This window comes from Pagrus major, chromosome 18, assembly GCF_040436345.1.
Source record: "Pagrus major chromosome 18, Pma_NU_1.0".
Classification (NCBI taxonomy): domain Eukaryota; kingdom Metazoa; phylum Chordata; class Actinopteri; order Spariformes; family Sparidae; genus Pagrus; species Pagrus major.
The window spans coordinates 22,183,214-22,197,316 of NC_133232.1; the positions used below are offsets into that span (position 1 = coordinate 22,183,214).

The 14,103-nt window shown below is 40.8% G+C and overlaps 1 protein-coding gene across 1 annotated transcript in view; it reads right to left on the reverse strand.

The window, feature by feature from the left end:
* The window catches only part of LOC141012804 (gap junction beta-1 protein-like), a 44,290-nt gene extending 34,931 nt beyond the window's left edge, over positions 1-9,359 (reverse strand). Inside the window, exon 1 of the mRNA XM_073486329.1 lies at positions 9,349-9,359. The gene's annotated coding sequence lies outside the window, so the exon portion shown is untranslated. The remainder of the gene's footprint in view (positions 1-9,348) is intronic.
* Between the last annotated feature and the right edge of the window lie 4,744 nt (positions 9,360-14,103).

Here is a 14,103-nt window from a genome sequence, read left to right on the forward strand (position 1 = left end):
GTCTGCACTGTGCCCCGGCCTCACTCTCTCTCTCTCTGCTTCCATCTATTTGCTGATGGCTGTATGGACCTCTTTGGGTAAACTTAATTGATTTTTTGATTCCACACAGAATTGGTGCAGTTAAGTGGCCTTTTTAGCATGCAAAGGGTTTTTTGTGTGTTCTCTCAAGGCAGCCATGTTCAGGGGAATCGATGACAATACCTTTTTAGAGTTGCACTTCTTCATTTACTGTTTTTGTTCGCATATTATTTTGGGGGGTATTTTGCCTTTTTTTGAATGGGGACAGTATAAATACAGGCAGGAAACCTCGGGTGAGAGAGGGAAAGACCCTAAGAACAACCTAACCTGGAAAGAAGAGCTTAACCTGTAATGTTGTGGTTATATTGTATCCATCTTAACCACAGTCATTCAGTAACTGTGGAAGGATAAGTAATAATACTACAGTTTAAGAAATACTCACAAGTAAAAAAGGTCAGTAGTTAAAATATTAATTATACTGAGTTTAGAATGATTATACACAGTATGCAGCCTATATATAGGATAATTATTGCAATGTAAAATCTGACAAAGTGGCTGTACTTAACTTAATAGTTTACTTTACTTGGTAATTCTGATTGGTTTTTGGTCTCCAGACTTTTCTATTGTAAAGTAGACTTACAATTTACAGTGCAGTGATGCATTAAAGCAGCATGTTGTAGCAGGTTGAGGTGAACCTGATTCTAACTTCTTGTTACATTGTTGGGTAGTTTAAGCTACATCAATGCATCACATCACCTCCGCCAAAGCCCAACAGTCTCCTTTTAACTCAATCAAGCGTAATCCGGTAATATCCTATTTGTTACCGTAGAGCAACTAGAAAAAAAAAGACTGCCCTCAAAACATTTTTAAATCAGCTAGATCCAGATTTTCATTTGGATCTGCATCAAACTGTACTCACTTATAGATACCAGCCAACTAAATACACCTGTTTTGTGACATCAAGATCCATGCATTATTCCCTGAGAAATTAATGAGAAAAAAAGCCTTCTTCCTGGATCTGCCCCTTTTATTAAGATTCACACCAAAAGTTAATGGTGTCTATTCTGGGCCTAGACCCATCCTCCATCCAAGTTTCGTGGAAATCCATTCAGTAGTTTTTTGTAATCCTGCTGACAAACTAACCAAACAGGACAAGTACCTCAAAATTGTACTTAAAGGGGTATTTGTTTGTGTCTTTGGACACTAATGTGTGAGCATTTAGTTAAAATCATTTTGTCACCTGATGAATGTAAATCAAATATCTATTTTCCTTTTAGTTCTATTTTGGTCTCCACCAACTCCTGATGGAAATATCTGTCTCTTTAGCCGCTAAACGCTCCACTACATTCACCGGCTGCTGTTCGGTGCTGGGCAGGTGGTGTACTGTCGGTTTCTGTGGCTTTTATTTATTGAATACAGCTGCCTGCTTGAAACATTAAATATGTGTTAAAGAGTTGAGGGGAACTGCAGATTCTGGTTCTAATTTTCTGTGTATTTTCATCTCACATTATGCAGTCATTTGACCCATTTTTAGCTTTAAGAACTGTGCAAGAAAACTAGCTTCCTCTCTTGATTGGTAAGGATTTCTGCATCTCAAGATAGTACCTAACACTGCTAGTTTAAAGTGAAATGGCATACGTTTGACATTTGAACTCTCTTTTAGTACTAGAAGTTTTTGCTCACTTTCATAAAAGTTCCTGTCCCTAAAAGAATTTTTTTCCTGTGCCAAGTTTTCACACTTTCAGGCAGTTTATTAAACAGTGATGTTTTGCTGTAAGAGCTGTAATTTTTCTGCCTCGCCTCAAGCTCAGCAGTACTCCTCTGTGAGTAACCTTGTTGGCTACACTGCAGCACCATCAGCATAGACATGACTCTGTAATTGTGTTTATTAATGAAAAGCAGACGACCTCAGAGACATACAGCACACTCACATGACACAGTGAAGAACTGAGGAAACCCCAGAGGGATACAACCGTGCCAATGATACATAATGGATATCAACAGAATCCTTAGCAACACATGAGTGTTCACTTATTAATGCTAAAACAATGATTAAGCATTAATTAATTAGTATTCGCATGTTTTAAATGTTATTATTGAAACGCATTATTCATGCTCAGCCAATGTGGTTATTTATTACAGAGTAGGGTTACAAGGGGGCTCAAAGAATAAATAATATCATCAGCATTAGACTTATTTATATGACAACAGGTCACTAATCCTATACTAATAAAATGGTGTACTGTAAGACTGTAGCTGTGCTAATTAATATTTTGTGATAATTTGACAGCTCTCTCATAGTGTGTCAACTTCATTGACAATTGTCATTCAGTTCCCCCTGAATCATTTTGACATCTTTTGCAATATGCTACCTGTCTAGCAATAAACAGACAAGCTGATGAAGCATGATAGAGGAGATAGTTTGTCAGTGTTGTGTTTACAGGATGTTTCTGCTGCCCCCAAGTTGCCAAACATCAATAATTGCTTCTTTAAAGGTTGGGGGCAGCAGAAACGAGCCTGGCCACAAAACATTTATTTCCAGGTTAAATGACTCTGCACTTGTCATGGGTATTTATCGGCTCCAGCTCCGAGCGGCATTTATTTATGATGGAAACATGACAACAGATCAAACTTTTAAAGATGAAGAAAAAAGTAACCACCGTAACATTGTCACTGGCCTCCATCTTGTTCGTGACGTCGAACATGGCACACCATTATAAAAGCAAAGGCAAACTTGTCTACTGTTAATGAAAAAGGAGTCAATTGCAATTGTCAATGTTTAGCGGATTTACCCGTGTTGAAAGCCTGCATGTATGTGCTAATTTTGGTGTAAAAAACGGTATATGAGAGCTGTGAGAGTGAACCAAAACCCAGACACTGAGCTGAAAGAAGCTAAAACGCTTTCTACAGCTGAGTAAAATATGTGTGGGATCATAACTGTGAGTGACCCTGACATATGGACATGTGATCCACGGTTTATATAAAAACATTGATTAAAGTCACTTTAAAAATTAATCAGCATATAAGCTTATTAAAAAGTTTATTAAATAGCTAACGTTAGTTAAATCATGATATACAACAATGTAGCCGCAGAGATAAAACAAATCTTCAGCTTCATTAAAACCTTATATATTGAGAGAGTTTCTCCGGCTCTTTCTGTCATGTTTAACTTTAGAATATGACAGTGAAAACTATGTCACCGGAGAGAATTCATAAGATACGAATCAGAATACTTTGAGCCCTTATCCCACTCAGACTTTTCATGCTTTGCTGCCAACTCCATCATCGGAGGAATGTTTACACTTTGGGGTTTTAGGCATCAAATTGCTCAGTAACCCGGAGCAGGTACACTGATAGAGAGATAATTTAGACTATCTTCTTGTAGACACTTGTATATCTTGGATGTGCCACGGAGCTTAGTCCAATAAAGAGGTGAAATATGAGCGAGATGCACGTTTATATGAGCCTTTATATGTGCCAGGATGATGGTTTATGGCCTCTCCGTTCCCTGGAAGTTTTCCACACTGCTTGTATCTGAGGCTCATGTGAAGCTGCCACCTCCGAGAGCACAACCTCTGCCAGCTTCAATAAACAGTCACTCCCCATATCACAACCTCTAAGCCAGACCAACAGCGTGATCAAGAGGCACACCTGAGGTGAACCCAGAGGTAATCTACCCTTCAGCCTCCCTCTCTCTGTGACACTCTTCGTTCATTTCTCTCTGTCTTCTGTGTTTTACTTGCTTTTATTTCCTCCTGGTTTTAAGGGGAACAATATTTTGCAGTGTCACCTCCTTGATTCTTAAAGATATCGTGTCATGATAATCCATCACTCTCATATGCCAGTGTTTTCTAGTCAGGACCCAATGACCTTCGTCCACTCCATATATTGCCGACCATGCACTTTGTCACAAATCCTTTTTTCCTGTCTACCTAAATCTCTCTCTTACTCTCAACTTAGAGCCCTCGCTCCCCAGCACAGCCATTCTTGGGAAGAAAAATATCCATTTGCCCGGGTCAGTGTTCATATTTTTCTTCCTTATGGGGTGAATTCACCTGTATGCCACAAGATGAATGACTCAAGCAATCTCACTGGGAAATGGCTGTAGTTAAACAATACAATCTCCCCGTCCTCTAAACAGCTGAATGGACAGGTGCAAAAAAATGTCAATGGGAGGTGTGAAAAGGCCAAGCACCGAAAGTAATTGCTGTTGTGTTCACCAGAGAGAGAGAAAACAACTTACAAAGAAGTTGTTTGCAGCACACCGTGAGACCAACATATCAAATTGCCCATGCAGGAGTGACACAAGCTCCATCACCCGAAATGAACTAATTCATTTTAAAGCATGAATTCTCCACTACTTTGAGTCTATTTCCAACAAACGCTCTCAACACAAAGACAAGTATTAATGCTGCTGCTCCAGGCGCCGTCACACATTGGTGGCTTCAAAAGGTAGCAAGAGGCGACCCAGGCATCATGTAATGTTGTGTCAGTGAACTACACACAGCGCTCTCACGTCTACAAACCTGGCTTACCTGTGATGAAATACCAAAGGCTACCGGAGCGCCAAGGCAGGGAACACCAGCTTTTCCTGGTCAAAGCTCTTGTAGAGGGCCTGTGTTTCACCTTCAAGTTTTTTGTCACTTGTTTTGAGGCCTACACCCACATAATAATTTTAGAGGCTCTCAGTTAGTGTTAATATAATATTTTCTATGTAGAAATCTCTCCGTCTAGGGCTTATATTATCCTATACTCTGTTTTACATGCTGTGTTAAAAAATAAAGCAGTGGTTGTGAATCAGATTCACATAAAATAGCTTTTTCATTTTGTTTTTATAACTAAGGTCTTATTTTTATAGTTTATATTATAACTTTATTTCTCTCAGTTATCATGTCAACTAGATAGTGAGATAAGAAGAGGAGATGACTCATCCAGACATTTATAACTTTAGGCTTTATAACTGCGAGTGCAATCATATAAGGGATATGGTGGGTTTTAAATCAGATCTGGCCCACACCAGATATGGTCATGTGGCACACATACTGCGTGGAATGACGGCACTTGGGTGGTCCACTCCTGTTTGCCAGTAAACCAGAACTGGCCCAAGTCTGGAACAGATCCAGCCCTTCACAATATTCACAGTTTATATATATATAAACTGTGGCCCAGATTTGGGTTGGTTCTGGTTTATTTGGTTTTCTCTTGGCTGATATGGCCTGCTTGTGGCTCAGATCTGGCAAACAGGAGTGGACTGCCCAAGTGCCATCATTCCACGCGGTATGTGGGCTACATGAAGGTGTCTGATACAGTTTTGCTATCTGGGGTTTCACCATGAACAGCTACTTCTAGATTAAAAGTCAAAGGATAACAAAAGTTAGTATCCTAAAGGGGGACATGAATGCATGGATGTATTAAGGAGAATCTGGATTGCGCTTCAGTGGCGGGGGGACAGTCATTGCTCAGCGGTGCATGAAGCCAAAAAAAAAAGCCAAATGATTTACAAATCGCCTGGACTTTCAAATATTATCCAACCGTATGGTTCAAATTCTGATAGTAAAATGAGTCATTTTCTGTGGGTTGTGATGCTAAAAAATGTGTCCACCCTTTGCTTCTTTCACAATGTAAGCTTATGTGGAAATGTCTTTTTGAGCCCAGTGTGCGTCACGTGAGGTTGTAATTACAGGGTTTGGCCACCATGTCAAATTTGCTTCAAAGCATGGCGTTGTTACTGGGGGCCTGCATGAATGTCTGTATCAAATGTCATGGTAATCCATCCAAAAGTTGTCAAGACATTTAACTCAAAACCACAAATGTTGCCTGCTGGTTTTGCTAGAGATCATCAATGTCAGTATGATTCATCTTCTGGGGACCATGACTGTCTGTCTAGAATCCATCAAACAGTCTTTGATATCGTTCAGGCTGGATGAGGGCGGTGGACTGACTACACCACACTGCTGAAACTGGCTAAAAATAGAATATTACTTTTCTTGGAAAAATCCCAAGTTATTCCAGAAGCATCAAGTTAAAAATTCAAAACCACTGGCCTCACAACCTCATCAAAGTACCATCTCCACAATCCTCCTGTGTTGTTTATATGTATGACTAAGAAACTCAAAATTGCAGCGTCTGGGAAGAAATGTGGTGTCAATGAATGGAGTCTGGGGCTCAACAAATTCAACTCAGCCAATGAGCAGATGATTTAGAGTGAGTAATACATCCTGTGAAGAAGCAAGGTGCATGCTTTCGGTATGACACGGTAGGTTAAAGGCCCAGAAATAAAGTTGCAAATGGGAAATTAACCTTTTTCAACAGGTCATCAGTTTGAAGTCATCTCATCGTCTCCAATCAATAAAAAACCTCCTCTGTGATCAACACTTGGATATAACGCCCTACTGTCATGATTTATGTTACTACGCTATTAAGAGTGCAAAAAGGTTGTAAAATAATCTTTGACTTTAGTATTAAAGGATCCCCTCTTGTACTTTGTGGAGAGAGAGGACAGACAGATCAACAGTCACCTCTGCAGGTGCCTGTTTTTCTCTCCAGCCCTCGCATTGATCAGGCTGTAAGAACTGGCCAGCTACATCTCCCTTTGACTTTTGTAGTTGAAGTTCACAATAGCAAGAACAGAGCCACAGCATTGCTAGGGGCTGTCAAACCCTAACCTCAACCCTCATCTACTGTGTGGGTGACATTCCTGGATGTTTCCCATAGAAAAGCCTGCACGCATCTGTGTTTGGCTCTTTATCGCAGGTCCAGAACAGGATGTACATTTTCTAAACTAACCACTTACTCTGCATCCTTGAGGTCTTTTCTCTCAGCCACTTAATGATAAAGTAATGTTCAAGGACATTTCAAATAAGGCATAAAGCTCACCTTTGGGTCCAAGCACGCTTTCGAGTGCAGTGCGTAAAGATTATGCTTTACTGGAGCAATTTTCAGACAATATATTTTGGTTTGACAGGAGAAAAAAGGCTTCAAGAGATAGGCTTTACTGGTTGTTTCAGGTCTGGTTATCTTTGTCTTCAAGTTTGAGACAGATTGAATTAGATTTTTGAAGGTTTTGGTTTAAAATGTAGATTAAATTTTAATGGCTTAAATCAACATGAATTTAAACGACTACCATCACACACTCTGTAGGTAAAGCAACTTCTACATTTTTCTTTGCTGGCATTGACAAGTGGAAACTGGTATTCTGTTAAATCTGACTAAGCAAAGGCAGTGGTTATTTATAGACGACTGTAGGCATCACAGGATGTATTTTCAGATAAATTAACAATCCAATAAAATTGGAAAAAAGAAGTAAACCTTTGTTTCAGATTTATTGTAGGTGCCGTGACGCATAAAGCCTGAGGTTCTCAATGATGTCGTTTTCAAACTATACTAAGATTTAATGCTGCCAAGCCCCGAGAAAGCCTGTTAGTAAACCACAATGACCATAATTCATTGCACCTAAATGACACAGTGCATCTGAGCATCTGAGCATCAGTGCTCCTTTGATTTGCAGTGTGTCTTTGGCAACACAGACTGAAAGGAAAGTAAATTTGAAATGTGGCCTCGATGCTCAGCTGGAAGCACAGGAGTCAGCTGGTGTTGCACTGTCATTAGCTCATACAAGTGGGCATCAGTAAAAATTATGTCATGCAGGCCTTGCACTTTGTCCATCCCCTTTTGTTTGGTCTAACAATATCTTACTGACTTGTTCTTCTTGTTATACGCTCACATGCTTTAAAGGGGCAAAGTGTAAAGATTGGCCACCTGTCAAAGGTCGCTTGAAACAAATGGAGGTAGCAGGTGTAGGAACCTCTGTCCATCGCCTCTGCATTATATTGAGGCCTGTTGTTTCTTGTTAACCCTTTCATCTGGATGAAGACGATTTACAGGCTACAGGGGTGCCATCTTATCTCCTGGCAGAGAGGATAGTGTTTCCTGGACCATAAAGACTTCAAATGAGGACAGTTTTAATTAATTTACAACTAAACTCCCATTTCTGAACTCTCTTTTCCCTTTGACCAGAACCTCCTCACACAGGTCATGAAGTTACCTGTGTCAGTTCACCAGGAAGGACGAACGAATGTCTTCAGAATGTGTTAATACAATGTCTTTACATTTGCAGATTAAGTAACACGCCTGATCACTTTCTACCTATTTCTCTCTCTGTCTCTATGACTTCTGATCCACAAACATTCACAGAGTGGACATCGGACACCTTCTGACGTGTTTTTCTATGCTGTTACTCTGTCTTTTTTAATTTACGACTTATGCCTGGTACCTTATCTGCTCACATTCCATTCAAATGGCCTCTGTATTCTTCCAGATTTCAGACCATGTCTAATTAACCATTAAGTCAGTATCTCACAATCTTATTTCTAACACATTAAGAAACAGTAAGAGAAGCTCATAAAACTGATCTTTCTCCCGTTTCTCTACGATTAAGATTGACTGAAATCAAATTTTAATGTTTAATCTGTACTGTGTTCGGTGGAACCACAGCACCTCCTGATGGTGAGTCCTGATACAGTTGGACGAGAAATATTCTGTTTAATATGGTCATGGTTATAACCAGTAAATGACTCTGATATGTCTTTGTTTTAACAAGTATTAAGCTGAATATGTATAATTAATGTTTAATCACGTCATAATCCTTGTCATGATAGACAAAGTACATCTATTGAGCCATGGTGAGAAACTGAGAAGGTGAAGCACGGTTTAGTTCAGTGAGTTTCTGTGAATCTTAACACCTCCACTAAATCTTGGAGATAAAAGCCGGTAAGCCCCGCCTAGACACGCCTCGATTTGCAAGTAATAAAACGGAGAGATCACGTCTCTCGGTTCAGAGTTTTTGTTTAGTTTTTAAAAGTTTTTGTTTTAGTTCAGTTTTAATTTTTGTTTAAGTTTTTCTTTTGTAACTTATTTTGAAGCTCTTTACTTTACTTTGAAACACGCTCCAAGACAGCGATCTCATCAGAAGTGCTCACGCGTTGATTTTTCTCATTTTATATTTTTCGCAGTATTGATTAGCTTCTTTTATTAAGTTTGTACCAGAACGAAGTTCTGTTTTAATTTGTTTTATACCGTTAAGTATCGTAACCCGCTTTTGAAGAAGTGAACTTAATTTAGATTATCTTGCATTAACTAACAACGGAAGATCCGCTTGATCAACGTATCGTCCTCAGTTATTTTATTCAAGAAGTTAAATCTAGTTTACAAAGTCAGAGCCTGAAAACCACTCGAAGAAACGAAGAAGAACATCTTTATCACAATCATCATCACGACACAGCAACTTGCTGTGTCCGAGACCGTGCAAGCGGTTTCCAACGAAAGACAGACTCTGTGACAAGCCCCCAGCGCTCGCTAGCGGTATCATCCCGCTGGGCATTGAGCCAAGATCTGCACCGGATCGGTACGGGACCAGCTGCCCTCTTCCTAAGACAACGGACCGAGGTGCCCAACCGACTGATACCGGACGAGCTGACCCCCGGCCATCGGACCGCCAGCTAGAGTCGCAAATCACCCGAGGGAATCCGCTGCCGCGGCCCGCAACTCGGCTGAGAAAGTAGGCTCTCCATCACTCACAACAGCTGGATTCACACATGATACATGAGATGGTGTCTATGGCTCTGATTCATATCTTTTAGCTTAAGAGAAATTCGGTTAGGGTCTCGTTAGTATTAAAAATTACTCCCGTAATCTTTAAATGCTTCAACCTAACCCATGATCTCACCATCAGCCAATATTCCACTAATAACCCATTACTTAGTTATTTCACATTTCCTGTTACCTGTGTTATTCATTTAAATTGCCATTTCATTTATTTAACCTGAATTATTTAGTCAATAAACATATTAACCGTATGTCGTTGTCTGTGCAGGTTTGTTTTTAATGTGGAGAACCGATGGATATGTGTAGAATTCACTTGCTTCATGTATGAGATTGATTAGAATTGATACAAGTTAAACTTGTCCAGTCGAATTTGATTAATTACCTCCGGATTATTCAAATAGACAAAATAACGGAGGTGGTGCCCCATTAACGAGTGTTTATTATTAGTGTATCTCCTACACAGGTCATACAGTAACCGCTAACTGCTGCCCGCTATACTCTTTGGCTGTAGCTACTAGTTGCCCTTAGCTAGTTAGCTCAATTACCTGTGGAGCTAGTGACCCTGTTAGCTGACTGGAGTCTGCCTGGACTGCGACCTTAGATCATGGGGGAGTCACCGCGAGTAAAGGTGCTCAACTTAACGGGGCCCAGCAGCCACCTGGTGAACATGACTGTAAACCAGACTGGAACCAGACACAGACCAACGGAGACCAGTTTAAAGACAGGGGATACAGTATGGAGGTTGTTTTTGTTCACGTAGCGACAGGGATTTTGGAAACAGTAACACGCAGATAGCAGCTATACTATCTTGAGGTCCAAAGTGGTATTACGAGACAGGATGGGCGGGGGGTCGCTGGTTAGCATGCTTACTTCAGGAGCGATCTCTGCAACACAATACACAGACGTCATTGACATAACTTCAACACTGTTGTTTCTTCACTTTTTTAAGGCATTTTTAATGTTAGGGGATATGTTTGATGTTCACATAAGAAGGACAAAGTAAAATAAAACTACTAATCAGCATCTCCTAAAACCTTATGTGTATTTTTACATTAAAGTAAATCTTGGAGTTTTACTTTCACCCTTAAGTCAGTTTATATATTTGTTCAAAATGTGGAAAGGGCATTGAAAGAGTGCAAGTTTCTGCTCTGAATATCTCAGTTTGACCTTGAAAAGTGCCTCAAAGCCCCAACTGTCAGTTTGCGTTAAGACTTTTCTGCTGATGATCTCAGCTCCTTCACGCCCTCTATCTTCTTCCCTCCATCTCATTATCTCTCCAAATATCATAACTTATTCAGAAGCCCTTAAAAGGCAGACTATACCCTGACACAGCAATATCCACCAGGAGTCCGCCGCTTCATTAAAAATCCTCATCAAACATGCACAACACAAACACACAGAGACACACACGCTCACACCGAAATACACACTGCAGCTAATTCAGCTTTCTGAGAAGCGTTGCCCTGTGGTGCTAACAAGTTTCTTTTAGCTCTCATATTTAGCCTTATCAGGCTGCAAGATGTAGACGCTGTCCCCTCTGAAAAGCCTTTGTGTGAACAAATTTAATAGACATTTGGAGAGAGCGTGCTGCCCACAACCTGTGAGCAACCTGTGCAGCTTTGGTCGAGCTGCTGACATGAAAACATTTACATTATGTCATCAACTGTCACATACTTCGATAATTTTCTCTTCTGGCATCCAGCGTTGAAATTACCTGCACCTGGTTGCCATGTTGGTTGCATGTTTTTGATGAAAATTACTTGCCAAGAAGGAATGCCTTTCAATAGTCTCTCAGTAGAATAGCTTAGGGCTTTATTAGGGACCATACGCCTGTCTGACAACACAGTCCTGATGTTGTGTTAAATCCCATATGCAGCTGTGTGTTATTCAGAGCGTCTCAAGGTATGTGTGTGTGTGTGTGTGTGTGTGTGGTGTTGGGTAAACGGCCCTCTTCAGCTTTATTACCTGGCCATGAATCATGAGCCTTCATTACAGCCTGCTCATTGTGCTCTGAAGGTTAAGCAAACCAATTAGAGTTCCCCACACGCCGTTGGGGTTCTCGGCAACAACCGCATCCCCACGTCTTGCATTTTAAATAGGCAGGCGAGGGCTGGGATTAAAGACAGAAAGGAAGTGAGAGCTAGGAATGAGGATGTTTAGGTGGAGGCTGGGAAGGGTTCACGGTTGGCAGTATACAAGAGAGGAGAAAGAAACTAAGGCAGAGGGAAACGGAGGGAGACAGGGAAACAGACTATGAGAGAAAGAGAAAGAAAGAAGCCCTATTAAAAGAAATGACACCGTCATGGTTCACTGAGCGCCTGCACTGGGCGGCAGTACCCCTGTGCTTAATGCTCTCTGGCTGTCAGCGCCACAGTCAGCAGCACTGCCTGGCTGCTCCCAGGGGGAAGCTGTGTTGGTCTATGCTCTCGATTAACTCTGCCGCTTATTAGAATAGATACTGGGAAAGGACTCAGCCAACCAGAGAGCAGATCCGATAGAGTGCAGACGTGGCACACTGTAATCATAACGTGAAGTGTAATTTTGAGAGTTCCTCTGCAAGACAGATCTGAGGTTTAGATTCAGCCGATTCTTTGATTACACCCACGTTTGAACTCCTCACACATCGGTTTTGACTGATTCACAGAAGCCTTTTTAATTGTCATCACATTCATTTTGCCTGGATGAATGAGCAGTACGTCTGGTCTGTCACGGGGGATTTAAAAGCCTGCGTGCATCTACATCGGGAAGAATTTGGCACCGTGTGTTTAGACTGAAAATGCTGCTCTTTCTTGTATTCTGCCGAGCACCCTGGGGATTCAGGTACACTGAAGGAACTGTCAAAGGAAGTTTTGAGAAATTATAGCTTTCATGCACACACAAAGCGGATAAAGGTGCCTGAAATTGGTTCTTTTCAGAGCAGTACAAAGAAAGGTCACTGCGTTGGCGAATTGTGGCGAGGGGTAGTGTTTAATAGTATGTGGCATGTTTTTTTTTTCGTCTCGTCTTGGAGGATGCAAAATTTACATGACCGCTGACCTTCTCCTAAGTTTGTAGATATTTTAAATAAGGAACTAAACTCTGTTTTGTGCAAGACTAGAAGAGGAGACAGGGACAGAAAGACAGAGAGATCTCATAGAGGAGATATAAACATGCAAGGCGATAGCTGGGAAAGGCTGACGCTGGCGCACTAAGTTGCCATATTAGCATTTCAGAGGGAATAGTAGAGGAATCAGCTAGGAAACAAAAAGGCTGGTTCAGCACTGACTGACAGAGCCGAGGACTAATGTTCAGTGGAGAAAAAAAAAACCTCCTCCTTCTTCTCTTCCTCATTTTGCTTTTCCTTCCCGCTCCACTCAGCCAGAACTCCAGCTCAGGATGAATGGCTGTCGGGCTTTCATTGTGCCTGCTGGTGCAAAGACTTCATATTTCCACACTTTCATCATCATTGTTGTTGTAAAATAAATTATGTTTTTCTTGATTTTTGTGGGCATGAAAAGGTCGTGACCAATTATCAGGTAAAAAGTACAAATACTCCAGTGCTGTACTTAGTATAATTTGAGGTACTTGTACTTACCATGAGCGTTTAATGTCACTTCATACATCTACTCCACTACATTTCAGGGGAAAATACTGTACTCTTTACATTTAGCTCCAACAAGTTATTAACTGTTAACATTAGCTCCACCTCACCCATTTTAAACATTAAATTACTTCCTCTTGGTACAGCTGTACCATGTCTGAATTCAAGTTTCTCTTTGTTAACTCATTGTCATACTTACAAACTTGACATAAACTAAATAACTAAAAACTAAACTAAACTAAACTCAACTAGTAAGATGTGAAAATCTACATGCCTCTCTTGTACTCGCCTGTCCAATCATAGTCTTGGTCAAAGTTGCTGTAACTCACCTCTGTGTTGTATTCCCTGCTTTGAAACTGGCACCTGTCAGTCTCCAAGGCTGTGTCAATCCCAGTCTGGGGTCCAGCCTTGTTTCCTGGGAGCCCAGTTGCCCGCAGTGACTCCATCAGCTAATAAGGCCACACACAACTGAGCTACTTGCTAACAGCAGCTAGATGCGACAGCCAATGATAGCCACAGCAAACAGAAGGCCTATAGTGAGCAGCAGTAAGTGGTTATGGTGCCCCTTGTAGTTTTGGAGCTGCCATCGAATTCATATTAACTGGAAAATGACTTGCATGACAGATCCAAGTGCTTTTTTTCCACCATTCCCAATCATACAATGTAAATCTTTGTTCCTGAAAAGCTTGTGTTTGAAAATGCTGTTTTCATTTTATTCTATGACAATAATTTCAATGCCATATCAACTGGTTTCATGTACTTATCCTTTATACACCAAAAAGACATGTGAGAGAGAATTTTTATGTTCGTCCATGCAGCTATTTACTGTAGGTGTTTACATCTCTGTACAGTGTATACATCATATGCACATGTGCAGATGTATCACTGGCTGAACATGCTGT